Source organism: Ochotona princeps, chromosome 18 (assembly GCF_030435755.1).
Source record: "Ochotona princeps isolate mOchPri1 chromosome 18, mOchPri1.hap1, whole genome shotgun sequence".
Classification (NCBI taxonomy): Eukaryota; Metazoa; Chordata; class Mammalia; order Lagomorpha; family Ochotonidae; genus Ochotona; species Ochotona princeps.
In genome coordinates, this window is record NC_080849.1 from 3,499,047 (window position 1) to 3,513,755 (window position 14,709).

The window sequence follows — 14,709 nt, forward strand, 5'->3', positions numbered from 1 at the left end:
TGTTCAATGGTTGCTCAAAATGTGCAATGATTGCACCAAGGAAGTTGGGAAGTGCTGGTAATCAGAACACTGACTTCCGCAGAAAGCACATCGCTTTTACCTGCTAGACATTGCTGCTGTCCTCTTTCTCAACTCTCTGCTGGCAACTGCGTCTTTAACTTTTGAACAAGATTTTGCATACTACATTGTACTGTACTCTGCCACTTTCTCCCCATCTACTTTCCCACAATTGCTGTTTTTTAAAAAAACATTTTGCTTTGGGGGATGTTTTAGACTCAGAAAAATTGAGCAGTCAGTACAGAGAATTCCCATCTCCAATTTACTACAAATAGGTGAAACAGCTTCACTAAGTGGAGTAGGAAAAGTTCTGACTGAAGGAACTCTGCCAGTAAGGAATTTATAACACTGAAAGCAAAGGAAATTGATAATAAAATTATAAAACTTTTGGATAGAAAATATGCACATTTTTTGAGATCTAGGGTCAGAATTCAGTCCTTGCAGCGAAAGCAAGACCCAAAAAGAAATCATTGACAAACTGGGTCTCATCCAATCAAAGCTTCCATCTGTGACAAATGACAGACATGTGTAGACAGAGAAGTGAAATAACAAGTAGGAAGAAAGCATTTTTAAACCATTCATCTGATAAAAAAAAAAGCTAGATTCTAGAATACTCTCCAAACTCAAGAGTTAGAGGTCAAGCAATGCAGTTATTACTTGAGTGCAGGTCATGAACAGGAGGCCTGCTCATCAGTAGAGAGCTTCTGCAGGCTCCTTCCTGCTCTCTGCCAGAGGAGGTCAAGGAACAGAGCCGTGAGACATTACCGCACTTTGCCAATAGGTAAAACATAAGGGAAACACCAAAACAGGGGCAGCTACAAGTGCTGATAAGGAACGACTGACTGTTCTGTACAGTATTGGCGTGGTACAGCCTGGAAAAAAAGTTGGTAGTTAAAACAAAACAAACAAAAAATGTAAGCTCCCAGAAATCATATGACCAACCAAAGTCTAGCTTTAGGCATCAGTCCTGGAATAGTGGAAATTTCTGCTAATGTAAATACACAAAAATGCTTATTGCAGCTTTGTTTGTAATATCCCCAAGCTAGAATCAGCCCAGCATCATTCCACAGATTGATGTTTATACATTGTGTATAAACAGGAATGAACTCCAGGCATTTAAATCAACTTGGTTGGTCCTGCAGGTAATCAAGCTGAGTGAGTAAAGTGCATTTCTACCAAGTTGCATTCTGTAGAATTCATGTAGACACTATTCATCAAGTGACAAAATTTGGAAGTGGTACTGATTGCCAGGGTTTTGTGATGGGAGGTAGGGAGAAAGCTGTGCTTAAGACGTGGCCACACAAGGCCGTCCTGAGCATGGCAGAGTCCATTTCCTGGCAGTGGTGTTGGATACATGAACCTACATATGCACGTGGGCATTCATGCACACACAGATGCACAATAACCCTGGGGCATTCTGAGTAAGACTGCTAAATGTTAACAATGTTATTATCTTCGTTGTGATATTACTTTACGGCTCTTATAGAATATTAACATTGGGAAAATGTGCATGGAGTCTCTACTGTGATGTCTTAGAACTACATGTAAATCCACAACTATCCCAATGATTTGATTCATGTGTCCATTCTACAATGTCTAAGGAGTATAAATATGTTTATCTCTTCAAATGTTTAATATTTCTTTAGGGAGAAACATCCAGAACCCTATCTTCTACATTTTCAATTGGAAAAAGACTGGATTCCCTCCTTTCTTCTGAACTTCTGGAGAAGTTCTCTTGTTTGGGTTTCACATTAGAGCCTGAGTATTCTGTGACCACAGGGCCACAGCAGTGGCTGTCTTTTTTTCTACTTCATGCAATTTTTTTTCAATAAAGCTATGTAGGGCCTGTTCTGCTGCTGCTAAATCATACATTTAAATTATTTATTTATTTTTAAAAATGTCTTTTTGGATTTGGATTCAAATCAACATAACATCACTAAAGTCTCAGGAGAACGTATTTGAAATGTTCCCTACCCTAACATCATTTACATCTCCATCAAGACCTGCATCTTCATCTATACATATGTCCACATGTAATTTTAGAGAACACTCCAATAAAATGTCACTTATTCTTGTTAAACTTTAGGTAGATATTTTTATCCACCATCTACAAGTACAGAAATGGAAACTCCTGGAGAAGTTTCCAAAGCTTTTGGGTCAGAGAACATCACCTGAATCCTGGTTGCTCTAAGTGGATTGCCCTTCTGGTGACAATAATGATTGCTGGAGTGACATACGCATCAGCTAGTGAGCAGATGGGAGCAGTTCTTAGAGAACTGCATCATGACCGCTGTCCCTTGCTTATAAACAGCTTAATCCAGGATGATTAAAGCACTTCATTGAACAGCACCAGATTTGCTTTTCTTTTCTAAAAAAAGATTTATTTATTTCTATGCAAAGTCAGATATACAAAGAGGAAGAGACAGAGAGGAAGATCTTCCGTCTGATGATTCACTCCCCAAGTGACCACAATGGCTGGAGCTGCAACGATCTGCAGCCAGGAGCTCTTCCGGGTCTCCCACGTGGCTGCAGGTTCCCAAGGTCTTGGACCGTCCTTGACCGCTCTCCCAGGCACAAACAGGGAGCTGGATGGGAAGCGGGGTCACCGGTATTAAAACCAGCGCCCATATAGGATCCCAGTGCGTTCAAGGTGAGGACTTTAGGCCACCGTGCCAGGGCCAAAGCACCAGGTTTTCTTACGCTGTATGCCCTCGTGATGTGTGAAGCTGACTTTCCACTATTGTGTGTATCTACAATGGAATGAAACAGTGAAACAGCAGAATGTTGGACTTTGGACTGTTGCTGAAGGGCTATACTGTTGTGATAATATTGGGGAAAAGAGGTGCAGAAAATATATCATTAATAATAATAACAATAATAAAAAGAGCAGTCTTTTCAAGACATGGAAAACGGAGTAATTGGCTCTGAAAAGAGATGAAAATGTCTACCCAATCTGAAAGACCCTTGTGTTGAGTGGGAGAATGAGTCCAAAAGACCGTATAAGTTTGTGATAGAGAATGTAGTATTAAATAGTATTATAGCAAATATACCTAAAGGCAAGATTGGGAAGTACAATGTATGTTAACTGCTTTGAAGTGAGGATAATTAACTTTGTTGAATCTCTCCACACCTCACATCATTGTTGAAGCTCCATTTGTTTCCTTTCCTCAGCACTGGACACATCTCTGCTGATAATGTTATTTTCCTGGAGGAAGGCCGATTGCATTTTCCTTTGTGGATGCACTCTATCAGCCATGAAAGCATGTCTGTAAGAGCCAGGGTGCTGAATGTTTCTTTCCGAATTTCCAGTGTGTTTGATGGAATAGGTTTAATGTCACACATTTGATATCTGCAGATGGGCCCTACTAACGTGTTTTCACTGCTATGTACTTTATTTGAGTTAAATGACACACTTGGTCATTCACTGTGGCGTGTCTCAGACAGTCTTACCTTGATTGTGCAGAGGAGAAATGCTGGAGTCCAGCTCCAGCCGAGTTCGGAACTCGAGAAGGGTGCGTGGATGAGGCGTAAAGAGGAAAGAAATGGACCACTATGATTTCATGATCACAATGGACAATGCGGGAAAGCTGTTCACTTTATTTATACAGAAGCTGTCAAACTCTGGCTCAGACTTTTTGTCATGGTCAAGTGGGTGTTTCTAAGGATAATTCTGCCGTTTGTTTCACCTTAAAGCAGGATGTTATCCATCCTGACCCGTGGTCAGGAAGTTCTCAATAGATGGCACATATTAATTGGTAACACATTCCTACTACAATCCTCATGCTACAACTTAATCTTGAATCAGTTAAGGGAGGAAAGGCATCATAGAAGGAGGGAGCTAAAGATCAAGGATGGTCAATAGGGGCAGCAGAGACAGAGACAGAGACAGCATGAATTGTAAAAGGCCCTTCAGCAACATCAGCTTCCAAGCTCACATTGATATAAAGACCAACTCCGCAGTGGCAGACAATGCCTAAATAGATTACAGAATTCTCAGTGGGGTTGTCCGGTGTCCAAGCAAAGGGAGGTGGAACTGCCTTCAGGTGGTTGTAGAGATATTTGCCAGGCCCTGCCACGCAGCGGGAAATTCCTTGTGGCCCTGCTTGCAATGGAACAGTTCTCTCCACACCTTTGCATCTTCCACACCCACCTCATGGACCCCAGCAGAGAAAGGATTTCCTTCCTGTACTAGGACCACAGTTGAGGCGCCTAGAATAAGACAGATTAAAATTTGATTAAGAACTGGATAATGTGGAGTAGTACGTTGAACATGAAGAGTGTAGTCAGCTGGGAAGCAGCAGGTGAGGGCTGTGAATTGGTCTGTTTGTTCTGGTTCCCCCATGTCTCCGTGTCTTCAGAGATCAGGGCATGGTTTCTCTGTGAAAGACTCACATGAAAGTCTTATACTTCAAAGAAAAGGCAGGGGGATGGAGAGAGAGAGAGAGAGAGAGAGAGAGAGAGAGAGAGAGAGAGAGAGAGAGAGAGAGAGAGACTCTCACCTGCTGGTAACTAGCTAGCCCAAACACCTGCAACCATAGACACTGGCCTGGGCCAGAATTCAGAAGCCAAGACTCATATGGGTGCTGATAACCCAACAACTTAAGCTATCACTTCTGCTTCCCAGGAGGCGGTTACAATCAAAACACACAACTGGAAATCGAACCCAGTTCTCCAATACAGGACATAATCATTTTGGCTGATACCTAACTGATAGATACCCTCACTTCTTTCAGTCTTAATTCTAGCATTTATTACATTATTAGCGCAGTTTAGACCTTCTCTTATTTGTTTTTGATCAGCTACTTCTTTTTGTTCTTTTTAGTATCTGATCAGTTTCTAATACTATCTCAACACATTAATGTGTCTATCCCTATGTTTTTCATGCATTCAGATCAAAGACATTGAGAACAAAATATTTCTTCTGTCCTTTTCCATTGTGATGAGTATGATGGCAGATATTGTGGGCCATATGAATGGTAAGAGTGTCATAAATTTTAGAGCGTTTTACAGCAGAGATGGTTGACTGCAGGTAGAAGTGAGCCCAATGACAGAGACAGGACCTGCCACAGGGAGCTCTCCATAAAGTTATTTCATGTCTACAGAAAGGAGAAGATTCAATTTAAAGTGGAATGTTTAAACATGGCCTATTAGCCTGATAACTTTTTTCTTTAATCTTAGCCAATTAAATTAAATAATATTTCAAGCCATTTCATTATTCTCATTCTCAAATTAGCCTTTAAATGCATTTTCAACCATGGTTTCATATCTTATTGGTTGTATTTAATGCAGCCAGTATAATCTGAAATATTTTAGGCATATAGACATTTAAGGAAAATGCTCCCATTTGAAATGTGATTTTGTAGCACGTAACTTGGTTATAGCAGACATGAGGAAGGAGCCATGCTGGACAGAAACCAGCAGGAAACTGCAAACGAGATCTGGGATTTGGTGATATCTTTCCCCCCCCGACTAGTTGAATTTCTTTGGACAAAATAACCAATGTCCTCCTGCAGCTTTGATTAGGATGAAAGTGAATAGGTGGGCTGGGTGCATGATTTTAATTTTGAACCTATTCGTTTCACGCTCCTGCTTAGGACACTTTAATATTGCACCATTTTCTGGAATAAAATTTCACACTCCGAAGAGCCAGATGTTTCAGTCTTGTTCTTACCTGCCCTTTCATTTCTCAAAACAGTCAAGCTGGTATCCTCCTGGCTCTTCAGCACATTCTAACTTTGGTACCCAGAACTGATTGTTCCTTCTTCACAAATGTCCTCCACATCTTTAACTGCCAACTTGCAGATCCCAGCAAGTCACTGATTCCAGGAGATTCCCAGGTCATGCCATCTGAAGCAGTCTGTCCTAACCCGTCCCCAAGATATGAACTCACAGCCTTTTAAAAACTTAGCTCAGCCAGCGATTGTGCTTTCTGTGAGGTTCAGTACACAATTGTTTTCAGACCAGCTCCCAGTAGAACACAAACTCCTTGGAGTATAAGGATGTTGTCTGTCTGCGATGTTGGCATAGAATTCCTAAGAGTCCATAGCAGTTTCAAGGAATCCATTGAATATGTCTCCAATAAATGAGTAACTATTTGACTTTAAATGCATATGAATTATATAAAGTTAACAACATTCTGACTGGACTCTTTATAGTCTTTATCTATGTGACTGAGATGGAGCGGGAGAGAGAGAACAGGAGAGGAACAACTCCACTGGATTACTGCCCAAATACCTGACACCTTCAGGAAACCCAAGTCAGCATCCAGGGTCTGAATCCAGGTGCCTTACATGCGTGACAGGATTTCAATCAATGACACCATCACTGCTGCCTCCAAATTCAGTACTGGCAGGAATTTGAAGTCAGTAGCTGGAGCTAGGAGTTGGCTTCCATCATTCTGATGTGGGATATGGGGATCTTGACCTGCCTTGAACCAGTAGGCCAAATGCCTTCTCCTATAATCCATATTTTACATGGCTTAATGTTGCCAGAACACTCAAATGATATTATCATTCAGATTTAAGACAGATATATCTTCATAGCAGAGACCCATGATAATAAGAAGTTGCTTTGACAGCAATTGCAGTGACAGTCTGGGCTGATCTGCATAGCACTGCTCAAAAAACAATCCTCTGTGACAGATGAGCATTTCCAGCTGCCGTTTTTAGCAGATTCTCTAAATAAGGCAGTTTAACCATCAGTGGCTTGACTATTCTTTCAGAATCTTAAATTCAGATGTGCACTTTAAGCATTGATCCCGAGATAATGTCTGACAGCAGACATATAAAACTTCAACTCTGTCAAGCTCAGAGGCTCATCACAAGTAAGGGATGTTGTACTAGAGGTAACATGCTTCTCTGTGTAATCACATCAACGCTAGATGCTGTAACAGCATATTGAAATCACCAAGCACTTTTAATGAACATGAAAATGTCCCTTTACAATTGTCTGCTGAATTTCAAGCTATAATTATTTCTAACTCATATAATAAACACTGTATTGCCAAGCTGCCTTATGAGAGAATCTCCAAAATGTTCCTGGAAAATAAGTAACATGAAAAAGTTATATTTGGATTTCCTTGTTTCTCCCTCACTCCCTCACTCCCTTCCTCGCTCTTTTCTTTTCTTTTCTTTTCCTTTCTTTTCTTTTCTTTTCTTTTCTTTTCTTTTCTTTTCTTTCCTTTCCTTTTCTTTTCTTTTCTTTTCTTTTCTTTCCTTTTCTTTTCTTTTCTTTTCTCTTTCTTTCTTTCTTTCTTTCTTTCTTTCTTTCTTTCTTTTTCTTTCTTTCTTTCTTTCCTTCTTTCCTTCTTTCCTTTTCTTTTGCTGTCAAAATAAACTTAACTTTGCATTTCATTTTTTTCATAGAAAACATTGGTTTTGTTTTTATCTGAAAGAGCTACAGAGAAAGGCACAAGACACACACGCATCTGCTGCTTCACTTCTTTAATGGTTGCAAAGGTTGAAGCTGAGCTTATCTGAAGCCAGGAGCCAGGAGCCTCCTCCAGGTCTCCCATGTGAGTGCAGGGGCGTGAAGTCCTGAGCCATTCTCTGCTGCTTTCCCAGGCTACATTCAAGGAGCTGGATCCCAAGTAGAGCAACTAAGACACAAAGCAGTGCTCACATTGTATACCAGCATAGCAGCTGGTGGATGATTAGCCATTAACATCACTCTGTCTTCATCTGTCCCTTACATTTCATTTTTAAATGGCCTTTTAAAATACTCTCAACTGATCCTTGACTATTTATAGGCATTTCAAATACATGTACAGTTTGGTTCTTTTGACAATAAGGCCATGTGTGCAACATAACTAATTGCCAAATACTGCACAGTTTAAGTAGCACAGAGTAGCTAGAGTGGTTGTATGATCAGGCCAATCTCCCCGGATGATCTGTCAGAGCCTTGTTGACCCTGTCTGGCCTTGCCAGACTTGTGCACTTCATGCAAGTCCAGAAAGTGGAGCTGTTTCCGTTGCTAACAACAGGGTGCATGAGAGCCCTGACTTTCTTGCTCTAAGAGAAATCTATTACTGAACATGAATTTGCAGAAACATAACCACCACTACTCTATCTTTCAGTGTGGCACAAAAGAATGGCAGGTGCTTTCTGCAAGACTCCTGGTCATAGATCCAAAAGTCTTTTTTTTTTTTTGATTGGAAACTTTATTTGGAGGAAGGAAATGGTCAGTGAGAGAAGGTGAGAGCCTGCCTGTGGAGGTGACTCAGCTGTGTCATCTGTGCTGATGTAGTAATGGGTGTATTAACCTGACCGTGCTGATAGCCATGTACACATACACCTGTGGAAGCCATGCTCTTCCTCACCCTTCAGGCATGTGATATTCCGGTATTGTCAGAATCTTCAAGCAGAGAGTTTACCAAATATATTTTAGATGCTGATGCCCTGGGTTCATGCTAGTCCAATAGCCTGTTAGCAGCTGTGTGAACTTCACTAGGTTACTTAGACTCTGTAACTCAATTACTTCATCTGTAAATGGAAATAGAATTACAATATGGATGTGCTAGTTAGAGGACTGAAGATAGAGGATGAATATAAGATATTACCTACACATAGAAGCTGATTATACACATTATTTTCAGATGCAGCTTTGTATCTGATGATTTAAACTCAATGCAAAAGCATATTAATTTGTTTAATTTTCATTGAGATTGTATAAGCAGAGCCCTAGCACCAACATCAAGTGGCACCAAGTCTGAATCACATTTATTCCAACTTGCCCTAGGCTGCACACTCATTGCTGCACATTGACAGGCCACTGTGTTGTGTGCATGGTGGATCATTGGGGTTTGCTATATTTTGATGCAGTGTGGGTGCTTGCTAGACAGCTGCCTGAGGCTATAGGAGCTGGAGTCTGGTGACATCTTAGCTGGAGGATGGATTTTACACTGTGGCAAAGTCAGGGCAGGTTGCAGGCACATCAGCCTGCAAATGGTGCCTCTGGCACTAGCTCTAGTCTCCTGATCTGGAGTGTGTACTGAGCTCTCTGTGGGATTCTGGAGTGATCATGAAGCACACAGGGCAAGAGTCTGTAAAGGGCTTCCCAGTCAGCAATAGAATGCCTTGTAAGTGCCTTGAGTGACCAGAGCGTTAGCATGCCACTTTACCAGTGGTTGGTGACAGGGTGATTTGGGAGTCAGGGCAATGGTTGAGGAAGGTTCTTAGGGCTCAGGCACCTGCACTGTAAGCACACTCATGTCTGCTCCGGTTGTAGGGGGGTGGTAGCCTTTTGGGTGCCACTTGGGGGGCAGCAAGTATTCCTTGAAGAAGAGAGGATCATTGCTTCTTTTCTGGTATTTTTTGTTAGTAAGTAAAATTTTCTCCTATCTTCACCCTAAGACCTCTCCAAGAAGCCTGGACACACACTCATGTGCCTGCTGGAAGATGGGCTAAGTGGAAATTGTCTGGCTCACTTGCTGTTGAAGAGTGGAGACACACTGGCGCAGAGGGCAGGAGTTAAGGCAAGGAAGAATGTCAGGATCTCGGGCACTACTTGTCATTCTGGAATTAAGCCAGCAAAATGTAATACACAAAACCTGTAAAGTGTAAAATCAAAAAGAATACAAGGTATTACCATATAAATGCAGAATCCATGGTTCATATTGAGCTACGCTTGCCAGTTTCTTACATACTCAATTGCAACACAAATATTTGATTTTTTAGTAAGTGTTAAAATCTATGTGCTATGGGACATATAATTTCCATATAATTTTTAACTCTATGGAATTAGATTTCAAAATACTTTAAACTGCTCAGCAGCAGCATCAGACTGAAGCTCAGCACGTTTATCAGCTTTGACTTAGGTTGCTGCAACTGCCACAGACTGCTTCCTGATGAGCCTCGACCTGCGGCTCTCTGATTGTGAAAACTTCCACTTGTGTCTAGCCTCATCACTCATTTTATTACCCTTATTCAACTCTCAAACTTCATTAATGCGTATGCATAACACTCAGTCCCGTCACATCTTATTAAGATCTAATGAAGCTCTTCTGGACTTAATTTTAGGACTCAGTGACTGTCTAGATTTCCTTGTCTCAGCATTCACTTTTGTCATCACCAGCCTTGACAATTTCTCCTTTGCACACCAGAAAATTTGGTGACTGATGATTGCCTTAAGCCTTCTCCCATCCTAGGCCACTGTTTCATCCAATGTGGTACCTTTCTGCACATCTTCCAGACACTGCCTCCCGTGGCAGGTGCTCAAGTCAACAAATGGCACGTGTTGATCTCATCTGAAGCTCATCATGGGTGTAAACCAGGCTGTGACAGCAAGTTGTTATCAAGCAGATTTTCTCTACCTACTTGATTGTTATGTTTTGTTGTTTCCAATTGCTAGTCTAAGATGTGCTGGCTATCCTTTGGGGGGATGAATTCAATAAGAGCCATTGAGAATAATTAAGTACATTTTCAGAGCTTTCAGGTTCTAAATTCCATGTCATGACTTTGATTTCCTACCTAATAAAGGGAAGTAATGATGATGATGATAATAAAACAGTACTACTATTTATTCAAAGCTACTCTAATGGCTAAATACTTGGGAGAAAGTTAAAAGTCTCTTACAGGGTTGGTGGATTTCAGGAATTAACCAGCTTTTAAAAAAAAATAATTGTGTTGCATTATGTGACACAGTTTCATAGGCTCTGGGATTCCCCCAACCCTTCCCCGTGCCCTCCCCCCCCCCATGGTGGATTCCTCCACCTTGTTGCTGTATTACAGTTCAAATTAAGTCAAGATTCTTTTGTTGCAAAACTATACCAAGCTTAGAGTCCAGCATCTTATTGTCTAGATAAATCCAATAGTTTCTTGGGGAGACCATCTTTGGTCTGAAGGCAGAGGGGGCAGAATATCATCCCGATCAATTAGAAGCCCCGGCACAACATCAACCACAATTTACAACATTATGGAATTAATTGACATGGTATTGAGTAATCAATATGTTAAAACAATGCAAGTTCTTAACCACATCCTGTGACTACTTCATTGGCCCTTCAGTTTTTGTTTGTACACAGAACTGGCTGCTATACACCTTAAAGTGGCTATAGGGTACTATTCAGCTCTCTCATGTCTGTTTTCATTTTAGTATTTAGCAGTTTATTGTGTTGACGCATAATTTTGCTGAACTTGGTAGATTTTAGGATAGTCTGAACTGGCTTATAAATCTAACAAGGCCTTTGTCAACAGTTGAGGTGCAGAACAGTTTTAGGAGGGGTGTGCAGAGAAATCTTCCATCCCCTAGTGAGGAGTAACTAATCTTTGTGTCCTATCTAGTAAGGTATATGTGACTCCACGCTGACCATTTCCTGTTTGGGATTTAACCAACTTTTTACCCCCCTTGTATGTTCATATGGGCATTCAGTCTTAAGAACAATGTATTCCAACAGCTATTTACAAAAGGTGATGCCCTACTATTAGGAAACAGATATACTATGACTATTTTTTGGAAAGTATGCTAAAGCCAGTGATATTTTTTTCTATAATTTTTCCCTCATAAACTTTATAATATCAAGTCATGGCAGAAGCTTGCTGCCTGTTGCCCTGTATTCCAAAGTCATATCTCATAGGGATATATAATTCAGATGTGCTTACTCTTCCATGAAAATGAGCTTTTTTTTTCTCAATTCACTTTTGCATCTGTTTATTCTTTGTGTCCAAATCATGTTGTCTAATATTTGGAGATATAGCCAGCTCTTTGGTCTGGGCTGGTCCAGCTTTGGACAGAGCTTTTTTGTCTCATGGAGGTGCAGGGTTCCTTGTGGGTCTGCAGGCCTGTCCTGAGCTGGTTCTGCGAGGGCTCCACCTGAGTTTCCAACTACCAGCCTCAGGTCTTGCTCATTCAGGAGCCTAATGACACCCGTTGGTGTGTGTTTCCCAAGTCATTGTCCTCCCCATCAAGGACGTGAACAATTTGCTCCTTAATTTTTCTTCCAGCTTTACTAAAATCAGTTTCATTCTTTGCCTTTTTTCTTTTTCCTTCTCAACCTGAAGTCTGCGGTAGTACTGATAGCTTTTACACGAATGACGTAAGATGTTCTTGGGACAGAAGCACCCAGGAACAACTACACATCAGTGGTTGACAAAGGGATATTCTAATGCAATTATTTCTGTCTTCACATTTTATAGAAGAGCAAATACCAAGTTCAAATTACTATAAAGAAGGGGAGAAATGCAGATGAGTTGGAAAACAAAATTGAGGAGATATGTAATCAAATACTCCAGACAATGCCTGAAATATCCACTTTGACATCCAGGCCACAAGCTACTAAATGAGAAGAGCTGTAATGTGTGGTCTGCATCATTTGAGCAAAAAGAAAGAGAATGTACCCCAAGAATCCCAAGAGTCCCAGAAAAGAGACATTTTGAACAAAGAAAAAAATGACAGGGAATCAGGTGATACGCATCCATGGTTTTAATAAAATAAAAAAGAGAAAAATACAATTGTGAGAGAAAAAAAGAACTGTGATTCAACTTAGACATTTCGAGACTAATTCTCCTGCTGTATTGACATGCTCAGGAAAGAATCAATGCCATTTCCATACTTTCCTCCATGTGGAAATCTTGAATGTCAAGAGTAAAAAAATCGGTTCTAACATATTCACATAAGTGTGTCCAAAACATTCCCATGAGGACTGGTATCATGGCACAGCAGGAAAAGCTGCAGCCTGCAATCCTGGCATCTTATGTAGGCATTGATGTGTCCTGGTAGGTGCAATCCTGGCATCTTATGTAGGCACTGATGTGTCCTGGTAGGTGCAATCTTGGCATCTTATGTAGGCACTGATGTGTCCTGGTAGGTGCAATCCTGGCATCTTATGTAGGCACTGATGTGTCCTGGTAGGTGCAATCCTGGCATCTTATGTAGGCACTGATGTGTCCTGGTAGGTGCAATCCTGGCATCTTATGTAGGCACTGATGTATCCTGGTAGGTGCAATCCTGGCATCTTATGTAGGCACTGATGTGTCCTGGTAGGTGCAATCCTGGCATCTTATGTAGGCACTGATGTGTCCTGGTAGGTGCAATCCTGGCATCTTATGTAGGCACTGATGTGTCCTGGTAGGTGCTGATTCAAGTCCTAACTGCTCTACTTCTGACCCAGCTCCCTGCTAACAGCCTGGCAATCCAGTGGAAAATGGCCCAAATGCTTGGGCCCCTGCGTTTATGTGGGAGACCTGGGAGAAGGTCCTGATTCCTGGCTTTGGACCAGCAAGTTGTAGCTGCTGCACCCATTTGGAGAGTTAATTAGTAAAACTTTGTGTCTATGTGCCTGTAACCCTTTTGTATAAATGAATAAATCATTAAAAAATTTTGTATTTCACTAAATCCCATTGGTTTCTGCATGAGGTTTATGTCATGGATTTATTGTAGCTTCATTATCACCTCTGTGTATTTATTTTTGTGCTTAAATAATGCCCTGGAAGAACTCCACATTACCTCAGTAGGTCAGGAGTACTTTTACGTTTTAATTCATTAGGTTCAAAGGAATCAATGAAAGGAATTAGTATGGATCCTAATTAAATATTGCAAAAACAAATTTCTTTCTTTGTCAGTCTATCATTTACAGCTATTACAAAGGGAAGTAACTTGGCCTTCATTTTCCTAGCTTGTGTATTATTACAACTGAGCAAGTGAACTTGATGGTACATTTTGCAGCAAGCAAGGTACACATATACAGTGATGAAACATTAGAACGAATAGGTATTATTCAATTTTACAGATGCCTCTGCATATTCATGACAGGTCTAGGGGAATCTGTTTTGAATTCCCTTAAAATTTCCAAGTGTCCTTCTCATGTCATGGACTCAATCTGGAAATACAAAACTTAATTTATTGGCAAAAGTCGATTCAATTTGAGACACATCGTGAAAGGCTTGTGGCTTCATCCAGAAATAGGAATCTGGGAAGCAGTGGGGCCACAGCAGAGGGAATGAAATACCTACCACATATTCTAGCTGCTGGGAACCTAAACATGGGGATAAAATGAAGCCTTCTGATTAAATTTTCTAGATTTCTGATAATTATCAGCTATAAATGGCCACAATGGTGCTACAAATCAGTTTAGTGTCTAGGTGTGTGGCTAGCAACAGCATGCATTAACGGGGCATGTGCACCTTTGGGTACCTGGTTGACTTGGGCCAGCATCAGCTGTTGCAGCTGGACTTGTTCTTAATTCAGCAGTCAGTAGGGGTTGGACAGGTACAGACTGTGCTGAGTTTTGGTCTAGATGATTAGTTTTGTTCCATTCTCAAATGGGCCAATCTTTGTTTTTCCCATATGTCCAAGCGAAGAGGAGGAAACATTAACAAATGGTGTAGACTGAGAATTGCTGCATTTATCCGTCAGACAGACCACAAGGAAAGTTCAGGCACTAGAGATGGCTCCAGCTTGTATTTCTTGCTGTGCAGAGCTAAAATATTACTTTGTGAATGGCGCACACCTAAGAAGGGGTAGATAACTGGAATCACTTTTGCAATCAGTCATTGAAGATGGCTTTCATTTTTGTCTACAAAAATTCATGCTCATAGCTATTTTGGATATTGTAATTCTTCCATCATATAAGGGAAGGAAGATATGTAGAAATATTTGTCATGTAGAGATATCTCTACCTTTCTTTTGAAGGAAGTTGGATAGAAATATGAACAGAAA